The sequence below is a fragment of the Zootoca vivipara genome, chromosome 4, assembly GCF_965207765.1.
Source record: "Zootoca vivipara chromosome 4, rZooViv2.hap1.1, whole genome shotgun sequence".
In the NCBI taxonomy this organism is placed as follows: domain Eukaryota; kingdom Metazoa; phylum Chordata; class Lepidosauria; order Squamata; family Lacertidae; genus Zootoca; species Zootoca vivipara.
In genome coordinates, this window is record NC_142587.1 from 27,571,507 (window position 1) to 27,596,311 (window position 24,805).

General features: G+C 43.4%; 1 protein-coding gene across 2 annotated transcripts in view; it reads right to left on the reverse strand.

Annotated features, from left to right (window-relative positions):
- Positions 1–23,411, reverse strand: part of NCK2 (NCK adaptor protein 2) — a 72,961-nt gene extending 49,550 nt beyond the window's left edge. Inside the window, exon 1 of one of the 2 annotated variants that reach the window (XM_035114805.3) lies at positions 22,997–23,411. The gene's annotated coding sequence lies outside the window, so the exon portion shown is untranslated. Of the gene's footprint in view, positions 1–22,530; positions 22,713–22,996 lie in introns of those variants that run through there. The other variant, XM_088667584.1, reaches the window with a different exon arrangement.
- Positions 23,412–24,805: the final 1,394 nt, after the last annotated feature.

The window sequence follows — 24,805 nt, forward strand, 5'->3', positions numbered from 1 at the left end:
TCTGTTAACAGACACCTATGGGCTTCACCTGAAGTAGTAACGTTCAGTAACAGACCAAATTTAAATACAGTAGTGCACAAGCAACATGGTACCAAACCAAACAAGAATAAAGATCCGTAATTTGTTCCCGGGACTTGCTTGAACTTCGCATAACTGTACCAGTAGAAACTACAATAATCAATAAGAGATGGGAATTCGTCCACATGCAGCTCTATGCACTGTACAGTGGTACCTCGGTTTACAAACACAATTGGTTCCGGAAGTCTGTACTTAACCTGAAGTGTACTTAACCTGAAGCCAACTTTCCCATTGAAAGTAATGGAAAGTGGATTAATCTGTTCCAGACGGGTCCGCGGAGTACTCAACCTGAAGCGTACTTAACCCGAAGTATGAGTGTAATTGGTTCCAGAAGTCCGTACTTAACCTGAAGCATACTTAACCTGAAGCGAACTTTCCCACTGAAATAAAAAAATTCCTTCAGTAGCACCTTAAAGACCAACTAAGTTTATATTTTGGTATGAGCTTTCGTGTGCATGCACACTTCTTCAGATACTTCTTCAGATTCTTGGTATCTGAAGAAGTGTGCATGCACACGAAAGCTCATACCAAAATATAAACTTAGTTGGTCTTTAAGGTGCTACTGAAGGAATTTTTTTATTTTGCTTCGACTCAGACCAACACGGCTACCTACCTGTAACTTTCCCACTGAAAGTAATGGAAAGTGGATTAATCTGTTCCAGACAGGTCCGTGGAGTACTTAAACTGAAAATACTCAAACTGAGGCGTACTTAAACCGAGGTATAACTGTATTGTCTACCATTGGCCCTCCAGATGTTGTTGGCCCAGAACTCTCCAGCTAGCATCGCCAAGGGTCAGGGCTGATGAGACTCCAATAACACCACAGCAGACTGCAGGTGCCCCATCCCTGATTATTATTTTTAATAATAATAAAAAAGCTCCACACAGGAGCACACACACTCAAACAGAAAGTACTCCAAAACAGTTCGATTCCACAAGCCCATCCAGAATTTGAGGTGCACCTTCTCCAGTTGTCCCCATCTTCCAAGGTTAGGTGGCTGGTGAGCCGACCTTTTCAGTGATGACACACAGTTGGTTTTGTCAATAAAGCTTTGTGGATTTCTTGTGTCGATAGGCCAAAGTCTGAGGGCAGAAGACAGGACGGCAGTTTAACGGAAACCAAGTAGGAATTCTGGCAAATGTTCTTTTGATAGTTATACTGGCTTTTAAATTTAACAAACATACACGCTGAAGATTATTCTGGTTTTATCAGACTTATTTGCTGAAGCGTTCAGCCTCACAAGAGAACAGGGAAGTTTTGCATTCCCTGTCCTTCTGATATTTTGGGCAGCCAGAAGAAAGCTATGTAGAGTTTCCATCACCCGCCTGAATCCAGTCTAAACCTTTTGGGGAAGGAAAGGCCTTGGAAACAAGAGTCTGTCTCCATGCACGTCCAACCTAGAAAACTGCCTTCTTTACATGCTGTTCAAGAGTAGCTCACGTTGGTGGAATTCCTTCCACAAATCCTCCTTGCGAGCGACTTCTTTCTGCCCTGGACCACATCAATGCAAGCACTTGTTCTGTCCTAGGGCAGTACAACAAACCTCTTCTCAGTGGTATGCATAGTTTCATTTGAGATGTTATATTGCACACATTCCACTCCTAGCAGAGCATCAGTAAGCTCCAGAATTTGAATGATGTCTGCTCCATCAATGAATATACATAACAGTGGGTGACTCATGCTGTAGCTGAGAAGTCTTCTATGCATTTCATTAAGTCACTGTTTTATATCCAGGGGCATTCTTACCGCAAAAGACAGCGAAGGAGGGCATACCTAACTTCTGCGTTCAGAGAAACCATCAAATTCCTACCCTGTGTTTGGCCATCAAGTTATGAAGAGTGCACTACATACTTTTTTAATTAATGCCAGTCTTTTTCTTTCTTCCTTTCTTTTGACACCCTGGTTGTTTAGCTACAAAATAATGTTTTATTGTTCTGACTTGCATCACTTTTCTCCATAGTTAAACATCTCCATAGCAGGTCTCCAATTGTCTTTGAATAGATGGCCTCTTCTTTAAAGGAATTGACAAGTTCTTCAATCACTTCCACAAGCGAACAAGCATCTTTATCAAATGCTGTCTGCACACTAGACATCTGATCACAGCAATGTGTTTCCATTTGTTTTCTTGTGTGCTGATGGGCTTCCTTAAATTCTGTTATCATTCTGGGTCCAACTAAACATTGTTATGACTGAGGTAAAGTGCCACGGCTGGGATTCTGGTAAACTAACTAGGTTCAAGCAGATCTTAAGACCTCTTAAAGAGCCACCATGAAATGTTATCTAGAATGTTGGACTTGAGATCTAGGAGACCCAAATTAAAATGTCTGCTGAGCCATGAAGCTCACGATGTACCATTGAATCAATCACAGTCAGGGCTAACCTATGCCACACAACTGTTGTGATAAGTCAAGACTTCTGATCTTCTATTTCCTTGGATAGGAAAGCAAGATTAAAATCTTATCAACACTATACAGTGGTACTTCAGTTTCTGAACATAATCCATTCCGGAAGTCCCTTCGTGTTCCGAAACGTTTGAAAAATGAAAACCAAAAGCGGAAGCCTCAAAAGGCAAGCCTCAATATGGAAAACTCAGAATGGAAGCCACGTTTCCTGTTCAAGTTCTGAGGAGCGTTCGAAAACAGAGGCATTTACTTCCAGGTTTTCAGCGTTCAAGTTCTGAAACGTTCAACCTCAAAGGCGTTCGATAACTGAGATACCACGTATGCACATATAAATATGCAAGTTCTCCCTCCTGAAAACTAAGCACACTAAAGGACCGCTACGGAATTAAAAATCTTCTCAAATATTACTGGTTGAAAATATAAAAATGGGGTTGTCTTCAAAGAAGGCTGCAGGTTTGATCCCCATGTGGGACAACTGCATCTTCCTGCATTGCAGTGGGGTGGGACAAGATGACCCCCAGGGTCCTTTCCAACTCTATGATTCAAACCATGCTTACAGTGGGTGGCAGCCCTTAAAAATCACTCCTGAGGCTCAAAAAGGATGTTTCATGCTAAACTGAAGCAGGGGGAATCACTGACCTCAACACACTATAGATCCAAGTAAGTGAATGTACATAATCAGAACATTAATTCTTTAGCCGCGCAGAGATCCTATGTTACCTTCATTAAATTACCGCTGTCTTTCAAACTAATGTTATTATTGCGTTATAGATCAGTTTTCACTTAATCAGTTTTCTCAAGTCCATGAGAAAGCCTTCACCCACCACAACTATTCATTTCTGCATAGCAGTTCCGACCCCCACCCCCCAAAACCGAATCCTCAGGCAGAATTCCTGAGTCTCAAACATGCCTTGCCCTCCCAAAGCAAAATAATCAAGATGATATAAAAAGCTCAGAAAAAGGCAAATTGTTTTGAATTATTATTATTATTATTATTATTATTATTATTATTATTATTATAAAAAAGAATAGCTTATAAATCATCCCCTGAATCTAAAGAGACAGCAACATTCTGAGATTAATTAAAGCATTATAGAATGAAATCTTATCTGACTCTGGAGTCAGCATACGTCCTAGGTGTTTTATCTTCTTAACATTCCATTACATGTTTTGCTTTTATTGTGATATGCGATAATACCAAATTCCTAACAAACAGAATAGTAGCCCAGGGGCGTAGCAGAAATGAACGAACACCAAAGGACACTAAATTCTGCATCTAACCAACCCCTACGCAATGGCCCCAGGATTAGGCTGCTCTGCTGAGCAGTATAGTTGCTTCTGAAAGCAGTACTCTTTCTACCCCAGTAGCCTAAAAGTAAAGGTAAAGGTACCCCTGACCTTTAGGTTCAGTCGCAGACGACTCTGGGGTTGTGGCACTCATCTGGCTCTATAGGCCGAGGGAGCCGGCGTTTGCCCACAGAGAGCTTCCAGGTCATTTGGCTAGCATGACAAAGCCGCTTCTGGTGAACGAGAGCAGCGCATGGAAACGCCCTTTACCTTCCCACCAGAGCAGTACCTATTGATCTACTTGCACTTGATGTGCTTTCAAACTGCTAGGTGGGCAGGAGCTGGGACCGAGCAACGGGAGCTTACCCCGTTGCGGGGATTAGAACCACCGACCTTCTGATCAGTAAGCCCTAGGCTCTGTGGTTTAACCCACAGCGCCACCCATGTCCCTACCCCAGTAGCCTAGTAACTCACAAACACACAACATGATTTGCTGGGGAGGGAAAATTTGCAAAAAGGCATCATGCTATGTTGTGTGGACCAAGCAAAAGGAGGCCTTTGGTTAAGCTAAGCAATCCATCATTCCATTTCGTTTGCTTGTTTAGTTATAATATGACAACAATGAACATCAAGATACCAGAATGCAATCTGGAAGACAATGTGTGCTTCAAGTTCAAAAACCCCACACCAGTTTTACAAGGCAGGGAGAGCAAATACAATGGGCAGGATTCAGTCCCACTGGTGGAAGCCTGAGCTTCCACTAGTGTAATGGGGTTCCCAACTCTCCCTTTCCCACTGAAACTGGCTCGGGGTGTGGGGTGCGCTATGAGAAACCCCAAAACAGTGCACGGGGGCAGGATGATCGTGCCATTTGGCAAACTGGAAAGGTTGCACCAACGGTACCCTTGAATGTATTCATTGAAGCCGGAAATATCAGGTTGAAAATTATACACATGCTCAAGATTCCACTCTAAAGATCAAGTTCAAATCTCAAGGGGTGGACCACAGAGCAGTGGTAGAGAACACATGCTGCGCATCAGTTTTTTTCAAAGGGTCAAATCCTTGGCATCTCCAGTTTTCTTTTTTTTTAAGCAGCAAGCAGCATGAAAGATTTCTGCACAAGATCCTGCCGTGCCACTTGAGTTGGAAGAGACGTTATTGGCCGATATGGGCAAATAGTCTGGCCTAGTATTAAGGAGCTTGCAACATGTGTTTTCACTGCAATGGCCCGTATGAAGTTCAAACCCTTGCTCTGTGCTCATTTTCAAGCTGGGAGGAGTGGTTTTTGTTTTTAACGAAACAGAATGTTTTCCTGAGGTTAAGCCCTTCAAATGCTTTGCCAAAAAATATTAGACATTACCAGAATAGAGATGGTACGGCAATAAGGGACTGCTGTTTTCAGTGGCAGCCATAAGGCTCATGTAACATTGGGTTAGGCCCTTACACATAAACTTTCTGCCCATACTGAAAGTGGAGGGAAATGAAAAGGACTAGCTTAGCTTGTACCAATGCATACATGGGGGGGGGGGGTTGGAACCTCTGGCCTGTGGTCCAATCTTGGCTTGCCAAGGGGTCCCTGTTGGCCAATGAGGCCATCTTCTCCAAACAATGTCCACCTGCCCATCAACTGACATCACTTGCCACGTCAGCCAACAGCAGGGGGTGGGGTTAAGCCCAATGTTGACTGTTTGCCTATTCTCAGCAGGCAAAGGTACACAACCATATCTGCAGGATTTAAGGTGATGAGCTGGGAGTTAAATTCTCATTAGTTTGGCAGGATTTCATGCAAACCCCTTCATGATTCAGGAAACGTTTTGCATGAAATCCCCTGCTAAAATGAAAGGGGGGGGGACTTCCTTTAAGAAGGGTCTTGCAAACTGCACTGAAGTCCATGTTCTTCAAAACATTTTGTACCTGATGCTGCTTTGACGCCAGGTTGTTTGACAGGTGGGCAACCCAGCTCTACTGTCATAAATTTTACCTACAATAATGATCTGGGCCACGGAGCCTAAAAGGTTAGCCACCCCTGACATACATGAATGGTTCAGAAAGAAGCTGTAAAGATTAAATGGGAGCACATAGCCAGCACTGTACAGTGGTACCTCTAGTTACGAACTTAATTAGTTCCGGAGGTCCGTTCTTAACCTGAAACTGTTCTTAACTAGAGGCGTGCTTTCGCTAATGGGGCCTCTTGCTGATGCCGCTGCGCCGCCGGCACACGATTTCCGTTCTCTTCCTGGCGCAAAGTTCTCAACTCGAGGTCACTCTTCCAGGTTAGCGGAGTTTGTAACCTGAAGCGTTTCCTGGCGCAAAGTTCTCAACTCGAGGTCACTCTTCCAGGTTAGCGGAGTTTGTAACCTGAGGCTTTTGTAACTCGAGGTACCACTGTACATTACACTGGTGAGAGAAGTTGTGTCAGCTGTAAGGAGCTTAAAAAGCAGCTACTCCTTAGTGCATATACAGATGAAGGGAGCCAATACTATGGTCAGCCATCCTAGTTCAATCTGTTCTCACAAGAAATCCTCCATTTAATGAACTGTGAAAGTGAAAGATATGAAGATGAAATATTGACAGCTTTAAAGGAATTTGGATTTCTATAGATTCTTCCTGGGATAGAAGGGTAAATGCTGGCCAGATTGTGGATGGCATACATCTCTAAGTTCCCTGATCCTTCCAAGCATTTCTGGAATCCATATTTACTCACATCAACATGGGAGGAGAGGATTTCTTGTTCCTGATTTTAACCAACCAAAACAAGTGGCTTAGCACCTGCATTTTTATCTCCAAGGCCTATCAGGTGGTACAATCATTTTATCTTCTTTCTCAGCTAAGCAGGCTTGTTAAAATGTTCGTTTCTTCCTGCTATCTGTCATTTCGGAGCAGCTTTGTTACTCCCGCAAAAAAGACTGCACACAAAAAAAAAAACCACAGTGAAAAATAGTTTACGCTTTGAGACCAAAGAGAAATGAGGTTTAAATATGAAAGACAATGACATACTAGGAAATTAAAAGGCAAAACGAGTTGCACAAACAGCTGGAGCAACAGTGTACTGACAATTTACTGTAAATAGATCACAGCTCTGTTACTGAGTGGGGGAAGGGGAGAGAGAGACGAAAAGGTGGAAGCAGCATTCGTTTTGATGTAAAGGATGAAAAAAAGTCATTAAAATATTTATATAACCTGAACACTGTGGAGTGGAACTCACCACCCAGAGAGTAACCTATGCACTACTGAAAGCTCTTGCCTGCAGTATCTATCATTCTCAATTCACTGCCTAATTGGAACACAGTCCCCTTGCTTGTCCTAAATTTAGGAACAACTTTCACAATACTTTTTTTTGGGGGGGGGGTGGCAGGGGCAAAATGAATTCACACCTTGCAGCAGGCCTTTTCAGTGTTATTGGGAAATCACCTCCAGTTTTTATCTGCAATGAATTTGCCCAACCTACCGTATTTTAAACAACTACGCAATTCCAATAATGTGGCATTTATACAGGGCCGCCATCGCATACAGATGGTGAACCGTACAAAGTAAATATCAAATGCCCATAAAATGATACCAAGTGATCGTTTCATTATTTACGTGAACATTTTGCACATGCAAATAGCAGCCCAAGGCCATGGTGGTTCAAAACCCAAGTTAAATAAAGCACTTTGGGATGGGGAACATTAATTCACCCACTGGTAAATACAAATACCTGTACAAGGGCCTGATTTTTTTTAAAAAAGTATGTTAAGAGCCTACCTTATTAATAGATTTTCATGCATACTTAAACACTGGAGGAAAAGAAACAGCATTTCTCTGTGGTGGAGGTATATGTTTTAACAGTGGCTGAGGTTTTATAGGAAAAATATAAATACAGAATTCAATTTTAAATTCCATTTTCAAGAAATAAAGAATTTGGGGGTGGGGAGACAGGGGCTGAGATGAAACCTCTTATCGGCACTGTAATTTATACTTTTATTCCCAAGGCAGGCAAGGGATTCATGATGAAGTCAAACAATCCTTGATCAACTTAATATTTTCTACATGACAAAGATCAATAAGTGGCAATCAAATTACATACCATTAGTTAGGGCTTCGAAATGGAATTTTTCTACAGACAGGAATTTCACAAAGAGAGCCCTCATCATGTAGGGCACACATTTGATGGCATCTAAATGACAGGCACCAGGGGATCCTGAAGAGATGTCTGCTGTAGCAGAGTTCTTCAGATTTGACACTCCAGTGCTCATATTACTCCGATCAGCGCAGTAAATTAATGTAACAAGGCCTCAGGTTATAGAAAAAATTCAGTTTCAATTACTAACTTGGTTCTTTAGTCTCATCATTCAGGTCAGGTGATCCTCAAAGTTCAGCATTTTACATAACTTTGGGGCTAACACACATATTACAGTTGCAAAAGGGATGGCACCAAAAAAAGCCAGTCCTCGGGTAAATTATCCTCACTCCAGCCAAAAGGCACCAACTTGCTAATCGCACAAATCTCCATTATATGTATTTCTTTAAAAAAAATTTAAAAAAATACTGCAATAAACCACCCATCATTTAAAAATAGATTTCAGGGTGGTATACAAATAAATTTAAAGCTACAAAAACATTAACCCACAAACCACCATGCAAGAAAATTAAGGAAAATAAAACCACAAACCACCATGCAAGAAAATTAAGGAAAATAAAACCACTCAAAACTCTGCTGTTGCTTGTGGTAAAAGGTAAAGGGACCCCTGACCATTAGGTCCAGTCGCGGACGACTCTGGGGTTGAGGCGCTCATCTCGCTTTATTGGCCGAGGGAGCCGGCGTACAGCTTCCGGGTCATCTGGCAAACCAGAGCAGCACACGGAAATGCCGTTTACCTTCCCGCCGGAGCGGTACCTATTTATCTACTTGCATTTTTGGCGTGCTTTCAAACTGCTAGGATGGCAGGAGCAGGGACTGAGCAACGGGAGCTCACCCTGTCGCGGGGATTCGAACCACCGACCTTCTGATCGGCAAGCGTCCCTGTTGCTTGTGGTAGCATGCCACTAAAATAGATTTTGTATTTCCCCCTACTCTGCCTAATTTGCTGTATTGGTGTTTAAGAGCACTACACCAAAAAGAGCAAACCTACAACTTGAGTATGTGAAGTTTGGGGGAGTCAAGGGCATTGCCACTGTTTAAAAAGGGAAGAGCTAAGATTGCTAACAGCTTTCTCTGCCTCCCCCCATCCTCTCCCAATCGTATATACACACATTTCCCCAATGAATAGTACAAAAATAGAAGGAAATTTTCTTATACTTGCTGCAAAACTCAGCTGTTTTGCTCTGTATAGTAAGGTGGACAGTCACACCTATAGATCATCTCTGCATTGATCACTATTTCTTGTGAACCAAAATAATTCATCTTCTGCATTTGTTCCTTCTCTAGATCATTTGTCAAAGAACAAATTCCAAGTATCTACCTATCCCATCCTGAATTTGTGGGATTGCCAGATTTTATAAGTAAGTATTTGTTAAGTGACAAACTGGCATAATCTACATGCACATTAAAGAAGTCCAAATTGATTTTGGTGGGTGATGGGAGAAAAAGGAAGGAAGCGCTAGATAGGGGGGTGGAAGTTAGAATCACATCTTAATAGTAGAAATGTAAAAATCTCCAGAAACATTTAAAGCGGTGGAGAAAAACTTGTTTTCCCATATTCCCTCCACACACACAAAACGGGTAGTGAGGGAGATATATGCAATATTTACTTCCTTATCCTAACGAAACTTGGTAGTTGCTCGAACAAATGAAATGTGTCACTTTTAACTTAATTAGAATATAAAATGGTGCCATTTGGCCTATTTAAAACCATAAATGACTTTGTTTCGTACCAACAAGCTTGTGAATATACCCAGCTGTGCTCCACTTCCTTGTACAAGTCACCCAAACGGTTGACTTTTTTCCTCTGAGGTTTTGCCACCCATAAGGAGAACTTCTGCAGTTTCTGCCCTGCTTTCTTCTGACCTTTTTATTACCCAGCAAGGCAGGGCAATAACCTGATTGACTCCCAATGTGTAGGAGGGTGATTAGGAGACATGAAAAAGGTCAACCAGGAAGAGGCAGGTCAACAGGAAAGCCGAAGCAGGCCATTTGCTTCCAGCACCTCCAAACTAGAACAAAAGTCACTAGAAAAAGGCAAGAGGCATTTCATGTGTGATGACGACTTTTTATAGAGGGTAGCACCCTTTAGGTACAGAAATGCATCTTTGACTAGTTAGCTGTATGCCAGGATTACGATTCTCTAATGCCATGGAGTATTTTACATTTTTAAAAGTAAAATACTTTTAAAAACACTGCACTCATTCTAAAAAATAGATTTCAAAAGGGTTTTTAAGTGTTCTCCCAAACTTCCAATTTTTCAAATAATTCCGAGAAGAAACACAAATGAGTAAGGACAATTTCCCTCCTTGAATGTTCCCAGAGTTTATTTCGCAGGATTTCATCTCTCTACTCAACAGATGTGCAATAAGTTTGGTTATTTTTTTTTATAAAAAAGCAAATTGACTAAACAGTCAACTTAAGACCCCCTCAATGGCTAAAGTATCCATGTGATACTGCCTTGAGAATAAAGTTTTGTCCTTCGCTTAATCAGAAGTAACACATTTCAGAGGCCTATACGCACTTTAAGCAGGATAAACCTTCCCCCACAGCTGAAGACTTTGGTTATTGACATCTGCTGTTTATGCTTGGACATTTGCCAGGAAAATGTTTTGACTGTAGTTAAGAGAAATGATACATCACTACATTTTAACAACAGCAGCATAGAGGAATGTGGCTTTTGGTGTATTATTAAACTCGTTGCTGTTAGCTATACATGAAAATGTATTTATTGCTTCACAAAATACCCATGGTTGTAATTTGGCCATTTCACACACCGGTGATTAATCTCAACAGAATACATTCTAGAGGTCTAAACACAATATTGGAACTGCGGGTGGGGGGGGTGGGATGGGGAATAGACATGCCACTAGAAATTAAATCCCCTCTGTCGTAAGCTAGTTTATTCAACTACTGACTTTTCATGAAATTGTTCATGGCATGAGAGCTATAAGGTCTGAAGACCCAGCAAAGGTCCAGGGCAGACCAATAGCCTTCTATACTTTCTGTCACATCCTCCTATCCCTGAGTCACTGCTGAGTCACTGTTTGCAGCTGTGCCTTCTCCCTCATCTCAAGCAGAGAGACCTGGCGATAAAGAGTCTTCTGAGAGCCAACTAGGCAAATCTAGGCTTGCCTTTAGGTCCACTGTGAACTTTGCTCTTGATGCCCAAAGGCAAAGGGGGAGAATCAGAGGATCTACCGTAAGCAGGGCTCAAAATGTAGGAGTCAGGCAACAGGCCCTCCTGCAAATTACAGTCATACCTTGGAAGTCAAACAGAATCCGTTCCAGAAGTCCGCTCAACTTCCAAAATGTTCGGAAACCAAAGCGCAGCTTCTGATTGGCTGCAGGAAGCCCTTGCAGCCCATTGGAAGCCGCGGAAGCCCCGCCAGACGTTCAGCTTCCAAAAATAGTTCGCAAACCGGAACAGTCACTTCCGGGTTTGCGGCATTCGGGAGCCAAAACGTTCGAGAACTAAGCTGTTCGGAAACCAAGGTTGAAGGTTGTAGTTGAAGGTTACAGCATGAATATAAAATCTAGGGGAACCTGAGATAGAAAATCTCACTGTGTGATGGGTCAGCAACTCATTGCAGGTATGTACACATGGCAATAAAGACTGTCTGCCTTACATCACAATCTTTTCACATTTTACATTAGCACTTGCACAGCAAATCTGACAGTACAGTGGTACCTCGACTTACTAAGGTGATCCGTTCCGCGGCGCTCTTCGGATGTCAAATCCTTTGTAAGTTGAAGCGTCCATTGATTTTGAGCTTTGCGCATGCGCAAACCGCGTGCGCCGGAAATACTTCCGGGTTTGCAGACTTCGGAAGTCGAAACCTTCGGAAGTCGAAGCATTCGCAAGTCAAGGTACCACTGTACAGTATATGCAAGCACAGTATTCTGATGTCCATTCGCACAGACTAACAACAGCATTGGGTGCTGCTTCCCTTTGGTGCAATTCCACACATGGGTGAGGGCTGTAATTTAAGGATTTAATCAGGCGGGGAGGGGAAGAAAAGAAAAGGAACACTCATTGTCCTTCCTATACAACCAGCACTCTTTCTTCCAGCATCCTGGCTGGTCCAGACGTATGGCTACATGGGAAGAAGTCTCAAACTGTTTCAGATTCAGGATCCACTTTTAACCCTTAAATTGCAACAGTGGGCCCATTCAGCTCTTGCTGTATATATTGTTCTTGCTCTCTATCTATGCATATACAGTATTCCCCTCTTTCTCCTTCCCTTAAAATGGGATGACAATGGTAGCGGCACAACAACCATTGAGGGGGCTAACTCAACCTTCAAGACCAGGCATCCCCAAACTTCGGCCCTCCAGATGTTTTGGACTACAATTCCCATCTTCCCCAACCGCTGGTCCTGTTAGCTAGGGATCATGGGAGTTGTAGGCCAAAACATCTGGAGGGCCGCAGTTTGGGGATGCCTGTTCAAGACAATGTACACCTTCAAACAGCTTTTTGGAGCCTGTGTTCAGATGGTACTTTTTATTAACCAAAGCTCTGCCATTCATTCATTCATTCGAAGGACCATTCTTCTATTAAAGAACTAGTCCAGGCACAAATCACAGCACCCCACAGGATTTCCTGGGTGGTGGGGAGCCATCTGCAGGTACGTGGACTTGTCCTGCCTAGTCTTGTCTTAAAGGGCTGTGTAAAAAAGCACCTACAAACAGAAGCAAGCCGTAAGATTAAGCTATCTGTCAGGAACATATTGTGACTTGGGAAGGTGACAATCCAAGTTGCACTTCCGTATAAAAATAAAGGCAGTTCCTAAAATAGGTGTGCTTTGGGAAATACCGGTAGTTGCAACAACAGTGCAGATCTGAGGAGGAAATAATAGAAAGGATAAACTGCAGCCTTTAAGAAGAAGAAAAAACACAAGCAAGCAAAAATAAAGAAGGAAATGCAGAAAAAGTCTGCTTAGAAATTATTCCTACATTTCTGCCTAGATCAGTGGTTCCCAACCTTTACGAGTACAAAGACCCCTTTCTCACCTCAAAATTGTTTTGTGAACCCCACATGCTAACTGTTGTAATTTCAGACTCTGTTAACTGAGGAAAAACATAACAACAAAAAACATGCAAAGATCTGTGTTACAGAGAATGCTCTGTCTCTCAGTCTAGACCAGGCATCCCCAAACTTCGGCCCTCCAGATGTTTTGGACTACAGTTCCCATCTTCCCCAACCACTGGTACAGTTAGCTAGGGATCATGGGAGTTGTAGGCCAAAACATCTGGAGGGCCGCAGTTTGGGGGTGCCTGGTCTAGATTTTAAGGGAGCAGAGGAAATGTAAAAAATAAATAAATAAAGGTGTTCCTCAGGAAGGTTATAAGCACTATCAGCAGTAGGATCCCCCAGAAATAAAAAATTCCCGATATTTAAAATTGTACTTTAAATATTCAGGCTTGAAGAAGAGTTCAGTGTAACTCCCCAGTTCAGTGAACACTGGTCCAATCAAATACATTATTTGCCTCTAATGAAAGATAATTCTTCTAACTCCCCCTAATAATTCTGTTGCAACAAAGACTGCCTTATTTTGAGCCGCTTTTCCTCAAAAGCTCAACCCATCAGAAGGGTCTTCCACACCAAACCCAATCTTCTCTGTGACATATGGACTCTTATTCATCTTGAATAATTCTTCTCTCTGCTCAACAATTTATAAGGAGCAAAGCTTTTTAGAAGGCTTCTATCTGACACACACACATATCAGCACTAGAAATTTGCATTAGTGCTAACAACAGTTTATACTTAAAATAAAAAGAATACACATTGATCTAAAAAAGGGACCATTTGAAGTCTGTCTATGAATGCTATATTAGTAGCACCTGGGTCCACTTGTTTTTTGTGCTTATATAGAGGAATATTATATAGTACCTGTATTAGTCGATAGCAGCAACTCCCATTTTAAAAAGCATGGAGTTGCCCTTCAGCTGACATATACCCCTATCATCAAACTTTTCTATTTTTCTCTAATTTTATAGATAGTTCACTGAGCAACCTATCATTCCATCAGCAAATCAGTCTCATTGAATACAATAATAATTTATTATTTATACCCCGCCCATCCGGCCAAGTTCCCCCAGCCACTCTGGGCGGCTTCCAACAAAATATTAAAATACAGAAATCCATCAAACATTAAAAGCTTCCCTAAACAACATTGGGTTGGCTTTGGACTAGGCCAGCCACCAATCACTCAAAGTGGGGCAACCAATTTCACCAATCCTCCCCTACCTACGAGAGCCCCCTACAATATCCCATACTGCTGCAACTTTCAGTGCAAGTGTTTCCCACTAGCACAAAGCAGCCATTATCTACCTTTGTGCACATTCTATTTTACCTTCTGATAAAAACAAGGCTTGGTCAGGAAATCGCTCAAACTTTCCCATCCATTTCAACTTTGGGGATAAGATTTCCAAAGTGTATTTAAGATGGAGGTATGTGAACTGATTACAAAGCCATTAGACGTGATTACATTCCCCCCCCCCAAAAAAAAATCTCCTCCAAACATATTACGTGTAGGTGGTGAAGAGAACAAAATGTATTGCCATGCTCAGCTGTCAGGCTAGAACACAGTCTTCTCTAACTTCTAATTCTGGATCATTTCCTGGCTACTAACTTACCATTAATCAGAAATGAAGATGATTCTCCACTAATCAACTGCAAAGAATCAACTGTTAACAGTACCACAGATTAACTTGAGAATTCATTAGATCTTTTAGCATGTTAAAGATAATGAAAAGTACAGTGAGGGGCGGGGAGTATTTGATCCCCTGCTAAATTTGCCCATTTGCCCTCTGACTTCGAAGAAATGACCAGTCCATAATTTTAATGGTAGGTTTATTGTAGCTGTGAAAGACAGAATAACAACAGGAAAACCCCCAGAAACCCAGAAGACAAAAGTCAGAGGTTGATGTGCATTACAATGAGTGAAATAAGTATTTGATCCCCTATCAACCAGCCAGATGTCAGGCTACCTGGTATCTTCATTGTATGTAAGGAGCTGAGATTAGAAGCACCTGCTGTAAGGGAGAGGTCTTACCTGTAATCCCAGCTCGTTACAGTACCTGTACAAAAGACACCTGTCAACAGAAGCAATCAATCCAGCAGATTCCAAAGTAACCACTCCCGCAGCCAATTGGAAGCCCCGTTGGATGGTCAGCTTCCAAAAGAACGTTCAAAAACCGGAACAGTCACTTCCGGGTTTCGATCGTTCAGGAGCCAAGGCGTTTGAAATCGAAGGTACAACTGTACTGTCATTAACCCTAACAACCCACAAGTAAATGAATTAGTTAAAATTTCAGAACTATAGTACTTAAAACAGTATTTTAGAGACCACCAGAAACAGTACCTAAATACCACAAAAATGTACTGGGTACTCATAACCACGAAGGAATTATTCAACCGGGGGGGGGGGGGATATTGTTACTAACAGAATCAGACAAATTCTTAGTTAGCGTTTGGCAAAGCTGCAAATTTATTCTAGCACGCTGCTTTATTCAGTTACACATACCTTTTGCTTCCCTGATTGCTTCTAGCTTATGTTGGTTGATTGGCTGCTCCCATGTGTCATATTAAACTGTACATAATGTTTGATGTTCTGAGGATAAGTGGGCGGAGGGCAAGCGGGTGGATTGAAGAACCAGGGGTGCTGTCTTATTGTAAGAAAATAAAGGTCCTTTCGGAAAGGTGGGACAGAAATGAAATAAACTTGTCACTGGAGAAACAGTTCCCTTTGTTTCAACAATACTGAATGGGAAATGCATCCAAATGAATTGGGGACATTTTAGGATGACTGGGTCTTCTACAAGAGGCAGCACCTATGCATTTCAAAGAATTAAGCAAGGTTTGAGCTAACCTACCCTGTGCTCACTTTTCTTCTCGGCTCTCACTTGGTATGGGAGGAGAGTAGAGAGAAGTGATTGGCTGAGAAAAGCAGCAGGAGGTGGGCTGGAACCACCTTCAGTCTACTTAGAGGCATCACCTTTGGGCAAAGACCAGAAAGTCTTGGTGAGTATGCATTATACATATGCCCTTATACAGTGGTACCTCGGTTCTCGACTGTCTCTGTTGACGAACGTTTTGGAACCCAAACGCCGAAAACCCAGAAGTAAATGCTTCCGTTTCAGAACGCGCCTTGGAAGTCAAACAGCTTCCGCTGCATATTTTTCAATTTTCTCAATTGGATTTGCATACAACCTTTTGCGCCTCAATTTTCGGACGTTTCGGAACTCAAACAGTCTTCCGGAACAGATTACGTTCGAGAACCAAGGTACCACTGTACTACCTTTACAATTCAAATAAAAGTAGTGTTGTTAAATTGGGGGAGACTCCTTCACCAAACACGCCAACTTGAAGTGTGCACTACTTTGTTTAAAGTACCTAAGCCTTGTGAGCCATCTCTGTATAAATTTTGAGTAGGGCTTCAAAAAACTAAAAAATCTTTGATCATCTGGGCACCTGGAAATCTGTTTCCCCCCTGTTCAGATTTGTCTCCTAAACCCTAGCTCTGACACATAAAATTTTGTGGTTACAGGTAGGTAGCCGTGTTGGTCTGGATCGAAGTAATTTGTAAATTTTGTAATATTTTCTAATCCTGATTTTAATGTTTTGCTCCAATTAGCTGTCTATTATTTTTATAAAAGTGGAAAATTCAATACTTTGCATCTTCCGTAAGACGGCAAGATTATCGCAATGCAACTCGTAAAGTATAGACTGCATCCAAATAAAAGTTATCTGTTTAGGTTTACTGTAAAACACTAGAGAATAATGTGGTGCATGACAAGATGATTAAATGTAATTAATTAAATCTGCAAGTGAATCTGGGCGAGCAGAATACACAAAATGGATGCTCATTCTCCACCTCATGCCTACTAACTCTGAAAGTATTCTAAGGCTGCAATCCAAGACACACATACCTGGGAGTAACCTGTATAGGGTTGAGGTATTTCAATAAAGACCATGGGTGCTGCAATCACTCAGATCAGGAGATCTCAAGTGCTTGACTCCTATTTATCTAAATAGGGCTACATCAGGTTTACCTCTGGCTTGCACAAACATACATGAATTCTATCCAGGGCTTCTCAACGGTGCTATACTGGCCTTTCAAACCCATTGTTGAAAGTATTTAAAACACTGTAGAAACTAAAGCAAACCACAACAAGTATGTTCAAAACTCATTTTGCTAGTTCAAGCAATAAATTCCTTAAATAACACAAGCACTTACTGCAACAAAAAGTTTTGAGAAATACATTCCCACATGGAAGACTTCTGTAGACAATTCCCCCTCTCCCCGCAACATAATTGCCTCCCTAACAATGCAGTACAAGATAAATTTTGCCACATAATACCAAGCTTTTACCTTCATAGGAAAAATAAGTTTCTGTCACAATGGCCTGGTTCATGCAACACGGCCAGCAAAACTAGGGTTTATGCAACAAGGCCAGTCAAACCATGGTTTACTGGGACCAACTGAAGGTGCAGAGACTCCTCATATTGATGAAATCACAGCCTCCCTCAGGGGGACATAAACCAGAGCGCTGGATGAATGTTGTCTAAGCCAGCTCTAAAGTTTGTTTCTCTCAAATCCAAAGAAGGTAACAAAAGTAAATCATGGTTTATTCCAGACTTACTCTCATGGTTTGCAGAGAAACAAACCCAAAGTGCTGATTGTCACACACACTAAGTAACATCCTGGATTGTCTGTTCCCACTGTGGCAAAGGGAGAGGGGTCCCATGTGGTTTGAGCAGTGTGCACAAGCAAGTTTGCTCATTGCTGGAATGTCATAGTTTAACTGTGGCTTACTGTTATGCGCAAACTAGGCCATGATCTGCTCATTGGAAAAATTGCAATCTTTAGGCAAAGAAATCTAAGCACATACACAATCACTTTTAACAGCGTGTATTATGTTTTGAGAAGATAGGTTTATAGTCCTCTGTGGACACCAGTTTCCTGGAACCTGCCCCCCCCCCCCGATTTCCAGAAAAGCATTATAGCAAACTGCTCAAGTGAAGATGCAAACTGTGTAGAAATTAACTACACAGTAGAAAAAAATGTCATGTGAGGCACCTCCTTAAGATTCAAAAGTTTCAGCTCTAGCTATGTCAGTAGCATAGTTTTAGACCAGAATGCATTCTTGCTTTGTTTCCATTCATTTTTTATTACTTATACCTCTGTTAATTTTGTATTCATTTCTTGTTTTAAAGAACATTTCCCTCAACCCATCCATCACCTATTTACTAGTATTTTTCAATACTATTCATTATTCTTAGCATCATGAAGATGCTCACCAGCCCATACCACATTAAAACCATCAAATAGTACTATTACTGCAATTCATTGCCCTTTAATAACAATCAATACTGAAGAGTGTCTTAAGTGCTGCATAGAGAACAAAGAAATACCATTGTACCTGCTCAAATGGCTTATAATGAATTCCATATTGTTTTGAGTAGAGTAGCTATTATTTAACAGTCACCTGTCCTAAATATAATTTACTTGTAAGTCCTACTGATTTCAAGTAAGTGTGCATGGGGTTGCGTTTGTAACATAAAGAAGGTATACTGCTGGAAGAACTGATTTCCCTTCCACAAAAACCTGCACTAGACTGGACTGTTAGCCTAATAAATCATTGAGCAAAAGTAGCCTTGCAAAGCATTACCTAATGTTCAGTAACCAACTAGAGGCTATACAGCATTTCAACGGATCATTGAGAACTAATGAATTTAAGTGAGTTAACAGAACAAATTTGGAAATTCAAAACAACGTAATGAAACAACTTTGAATAGTTGTTTTCAAGTCAGTTGATGAATCCCGATATACAGGCCATAACTTTTTCTTTTTTAAAAAAATGCATTGCTTCCACGCAACAGAGAATATAAAATACAACCAACATAACATACCAATATACACCTGAAGTTCATACATAGCTACAAGGTGTGAAAGAAGTCCCTCGAAGTCAATGTAGTTATTCCAAAATACACAATCTGGGTACCTGTTGGTGAATGCCTTAGCCCCTAATCCTATATGTCTGCACTTGTTATAATAAGCCTGTGAAATGGGTTTTAATGAAGTGTTGCACCGCTTCAGCCACATGCCCCTTCCTAGTGAAGTATTCCAAATATCGCACCAAATTCATTAAAAAGTGTTTTTTTGTTAGAACATATCCTTAAAAAACACCCAAGTGAACTGATCCATGCTTTATAAAAGCTACATTAAACAGGCTCAAAATAATACATATGCCCTTATTTAATAAACTAGGAAAATGCCCATGATATCTGATGAGAGCAAAGAGAGGAGAGTTCCTTTCCTCCAAAATCCACAATGACCATTGGATGACATCCTCACTCATCACATCACACCCACTCTTAAAGCAGAACAGCTGTCCTGACCTCCCTTCCAACAATAGTGTTGCACAGTTCTTAATAAATGTTCATTGCGGCAGGCAGGATGTGTATTAGAAGGGCCAGGTAAGTTACCTGCTACGAGGCACATATTTTTAGGACTGCTTGGCAGAACCCAGTCCTCAAATTTAGGCCCTTTGCTTTCATAAAAGAACAGCCCCCATTCTCCTATATGGAAGTAAAGAAACACCATCGCACAGTGGCAAACCGCCTTCTCTGGCTCTGGTTACTCCTGCTATAGGGAGGTACTAAACCAGTTCTGGATAGGGCAGTGAAGAACCCAATATGGGGGGGGGGGGGGGCGGGGACACACTCCTGAAAACATAAAGCAGTGGCCAGATGTGCCTTTTACCAGTGCAGGCTTGTACACCAGCCCTATCTCAGTTACCCATGAATTAGCTCCTCCAAGATGGGACTACCTGTGTTGCAGGACTGTCTGGGAGGGTTTGGAAACTCAGGTCATAAAATGTAGGCATCCAGATGCTATTGGGGGCCATCTGAATGTGTAAGACTTGTGTTTGCCGCCTCTCTAACAAGCAATGCAACTGATGCAAACTGTCTTCAGCTCAAATGCCGCATTCAATGCTGACCAGCCCTCCAAACAGCCACACGCCAGGGGTGATCATGGCCAAAATGGCAAGCAAAACATGCACCTTATGTACCACACATGCAGGCACACTCATAAGAGGTTTAAAACATCTCAGCCTAGCACTGTGATGGAGAAGACAGCAGCTGGGAGATAGGTAACTAAAAAAGACTTTGTGGGCATCATACAGGCCACAGGTTTACTGCTATGTTTCCAGGCCCAACGTGCTCATATGAACCTTTAGATCAATTTGGAAATAGGTTAACTTAGGAAACTTCTTTGCATATACTGTACACCAATATCAAAAGTCTTGCTCATGTAAAGATGGTTATGTTGGCATGCAGAAGAGACAGGGCCTTCTCAGTGGCGGCTCCAGAGTTATGAGGCTCTCTTCTGGTTATGCTTGGCTCCTTTTAAGCACAGGCCTTTAAGTGGGGCTTGCAAACTGCTTTTCACTGCTGCCTTTTCTCATCATGTGCAAATGATGTACATGCTTCAGAAAACAATTTTCTCATAATAACTGTACCCTATTTGATGTGTCTCAATTTATCCTGTACCTTTTTATATATGATACTTTGGGTCTAAAAAGTGATTTATAAATACTCTGAATGAATGCATAAAAATAATCAATAGCAAACCACGCTTATCTGCTGTCATAATTTATCTTTTGAACATACCACCATAAAGTAAATGAAATTTACAACAGCAGATTTTTTTTAAAAAAAACACAACCCCAAGATTCCAGAGTTCTAATAGTAAAAACCATCAAGGGTGATTTAGATACCCTTAAGTTCCCCACAGAGCATCAAAGCTATTTTCACATAAGTGAAGGTAAACAGTCGGCTATTTATGTAAAGATGACTAAGCAGTGTACATGCTTTTATGCTTTATTATTTACACACATATTAACTACGGTACTCCAATATCCAGTTAGATAATGATCATTTAAGTCATGTGAATATATCCCAAGGTCCCCTGTTTTCTAGAGAAGCAGTAAATCATCTTCTCTATGTTGGACAGAGGCACTGTGGGGGAAACCAAAGCAGATCTATTCCAGTAATGCCCATATTAAGGAGTATGGCTATAATTTCTTCCAAGCAAATTCTGCAGTCTTCCTCACTCTAATTTCTTGTGTAGCAGGTCCAAAACACTTTCAATATGATTTCAAGAAGTCCAACTTGAGCGAAGGGCTATTCATGAAACACCTTTGAGGTGCTTCAACATTAGGTAAAGTAGCTGCTAAAATATTATAACCCTCCTGAAAGCTAAAATTTGAATATCCAGCTCTGCCTATCCCTGATACATACCCACTCACAAAACCTAGACTGAGCCAAACTCCCAACAATGCAAACTGATGCATGTACCTCTCAATCCATGTTTTGAGAGGGTGCTATTGCCCAAGACTGGCATACACCTAAATATGTGAACGTAGCAAACATGTATATCATACAGGTGTGCTTATCAGGGATTGGCTGCAGCTTCCTGCAGAGTGTACCTGAGCTTGCCTCTGCACAAAAATCTGAAATGGCGCTAAGTAAAGATTTCAGCGTTTTAAGATGATGCATCAAATGTAACATGGGAGAAGAAAGTAGTTAACATTACAGCAAAAACAGCTCAGCTGAATCTACCCTATGCACAATTATAGGCCTAACTGCAAGTAGACAAGCCTCGGAACCGACTATAAACACACTAAGTGACTATCTACATACAATAATAAAAGTAGCAGCAGTACTTAGCAAAAGGCAGGGGTGTCTTAATAGTGGTGCTTAAATAAAGCAGGTGGGGCTAACCTGAAGCCCTCCAGATGTTGCTGAACTAAACTCCTATCAACCCCACCCAGCGCGGCCAATAATAATAATAATAAATGATGGGTGTCATAGTTTAGCGACATCTAGAGGGTCACAGGTTAGTTACCTAGATATGAAGCTTTAGAATGCTCGGTTACAACCACCCTATATATATTGTTCTTCATATACAGGGAGTAACATAAGGCTCTTGAGACATCAATCTACTTTATGCTTAAAAGCTTCCTGATACAAAAAAACAACAACAACAATAATAACCAACTAGTATCAGCCACTGCTTCTCTCTTTATTTAAAAAAAAACTGCTCCCCAGTGATCCCCTTCAGCACTTCTCTAGAGCCACCACTCTTGCCATATATTTAATCCCTCTGTCCCACTCCCTCACTTCTTCCAGTCCACAAAGGAGTAAAAAAAAAAAGCTGGATCTGGTGCCTCCCCCACCTTTTTTTTTAATTTTTGCAAATAGCAAATGATCTCCTATGCAGACTGATGTGTGGGGAGTGAACTCCCACCTCTACTTCCAGCCTCATCGTCCCCTCCCCCCCCAAAAAAACACACGCACACCTAGATTCCGCGCCCCCCCCACCTCCCACCACCTCCCCGCCCCACGCAGTGCTTTGCAACACCCAACACTTCCCCGTCTGGACCACCCCGCCTCTTCTTTCCTCCTCCTCTTCTCTGCCCCCCTCCCCGCCTGAAAACAAAACAAAACCCGAAACCTAGACCCCTCTTTCTTTCGAGATGCCTGAGCTGGCCTCCCCACCCCTTCCCCCCCCCCACTATGGGTGGAAATAAAACCCATATTCCCAAACGCACTCTTTCCCATTTCTCACCCGGATTCCACAATAGTCGTCCATAGTTCCGAGGGCGGGGGCAGGCGAAGGCAGCTGCTTCCCCACACCCCCGAAAAGTCCCTCCCTCTCCGTCACGACCCCTTGATTTATGTGATATATAAATCAGAGGGTGGGGGAGGCCGATTTTAAAATGTTTAATCCTTTTTTTAACCCCCCCCCCCGCCTCTCTCTTCCTCCCCCACCCCGCCGTCGCAAAACCCGGCGCTGGAGAGAGACCGAAGGGAGGAGAAGAAGAAGGGCGGAGGCAGCCCGTCCTCAACCAGGCTCCCTTCTCTCCGTGCGCCCTCCCCGCATCCCCAACGGGGCGCGCCTACTAGGCCCCGCGGCCACGGGACGGGCGAGGAGAGGGGGTCCCCGGAGGGGCTTCTAACCCCCGAGCCCGCCCCCCTCAACTCCTCCAAGTTTATGGCGGCTCGTCATATTCTTGCTCTGTCTCTCTCCTTACCTGGGTGGCGGTAGGAAGGGGAGACCCGCCGGTGGTCCGCTCCTCCGGGCGCGTCGGGGCTCCCCGGGCCAAGGATTAATAATGGCAGGAGGAAGAGGAGGAGGCGGCAAGGAGAAGGCTGCTCTCCCCGGCGGGCTCCGCTCTTTGTCTCGGCGGCGGCGGCGGCGGCTGCTCCTCTTTCTCTCTCTCTCCGCTTTACCCCGTGCGCGGCTTGCTCTGCTCGGAGGCTCCTTCTCTTTCGCCCAGCGGGCCGGGCGCTCTGGGGCCGCCGGCGTCTCCGCGCTCCCCTCCCGGGCTCCTCTCCCCCTTCCTCCCGCCGCTCGACGTGTCCAAGGCCCCAGCGCTCCTGCCGCTGCTCAGCCCAGCCTCGGCGGCAGCAGCAGCAGCGGGCCCCTCCCCCTCTGCCCAGGCAGGCAGCTCCCTCCCTCCCTCTCCCTCCTCTCTCTCTTTTCCTTTTCCTCCTCCTTCCTCCCCTGGCCGCCCCTTCCCTTCCTGCCGCCGCCGGGATCGCGTAGGGCGGGGAGGAGGAGAGCAGCCCTCCTCTCCCCTGCTTTCCTTTTCCGTCTCCTGGGAGGATCTCCTTCTCTTCCTGCTGCTGCTGCTCCTACAACCCCCCTCCCTCTTTTCTTTTTTAATTCCTGCTCTTCCTCCCCACCCCGAGCAGGGGGGGGCCGCGGGGGAGACACGGTTTTTTATTTATTTTTGGAGCAGCCGGTGCAAGAACCGCAGCCTCTCTCTCGCTCTCCCCTTGTCTTCTCACACACCTACGCGCCTCTCTAATTTTGGGAGGGACTTTTTTTTTCTTGCTCTCGGTCTGCAGCAGCATCGCGCATTCTTTCGCTTTGATTATGGTGGTGGTGATAGGAATCAACTCTTATTTCTCTCTCCGGGACTTCTGAAGAAGGGCGAGAGAGAGAGAGAGAGCGCGGAGAGGCGGAATGGGCGCTAAGCCCCGGGACCGCATAGAAAAGCAGCCCGATCCTTGCGTGGGACTTAGGCGCCCCCGGGCCCTAACCCTGTGGAACCATTAGGGAGGTGGGGGGCACCTAACTCCGCCAGATCTGGCTAGGGGGACACTTTTCAGCCATCGACTTACAGACACGTGTGCATGTATTCTATTTTTTGCGCCCTCCCCCGTTGGATAAGGATGCCGCTCGATTTGTTTCTTAAAAGGCCCGGAGCAATGGCCGTGGAACGGCTTCTAAATCTGGGCTTCCCTGCCAATCCTGTCCCGATTCCAGCCTGCGAGCTTTCTGGATTAGCTATAAATCCGGGAAAGAGAGTCGAAACCGTTAACATAGGACTCGGGACGCGCGCAAATGGAGAGCTCAGATGCGCGCCGACGGTTTGCTGAGTGATTCTCACACCCTCTCTATTTTAAGGTGCTCATTTAGGGGTGGAAAACAAAAACAGCACAGTGGAGGAAAGTGCTTCTGGTGTTGCTTGCTTCTGCTAGGCACTGGTGGAGGGCATAGAGATCCAGAAAGAAACGGGAGCCGGTTTCGAAGACACCGGATTTCCTGCGGGCGCGAAGCTGCACTTGCACCGCCAACTAAAAAATAGAAAGGAAACCGGCCAATGTTACCATTCCCAGAAGTGCCACCCCGGAGAAGGGAACTTTCGGGCGCAGCGTCACAGCCTCCGAAGAGGCTGATTGGGCAAGGTCGTGATGTCACTCTGGAAGCACCGCCTTCACTCTGGAGGGCAGGAAAACTACCTGTGTCAAAGATAACAGATGTCCAAAGAGTGCAAAACAGTTGCAGCGCCAATACCGGGCTGAATTGTTAATATTAGAAAATCCACAAATGT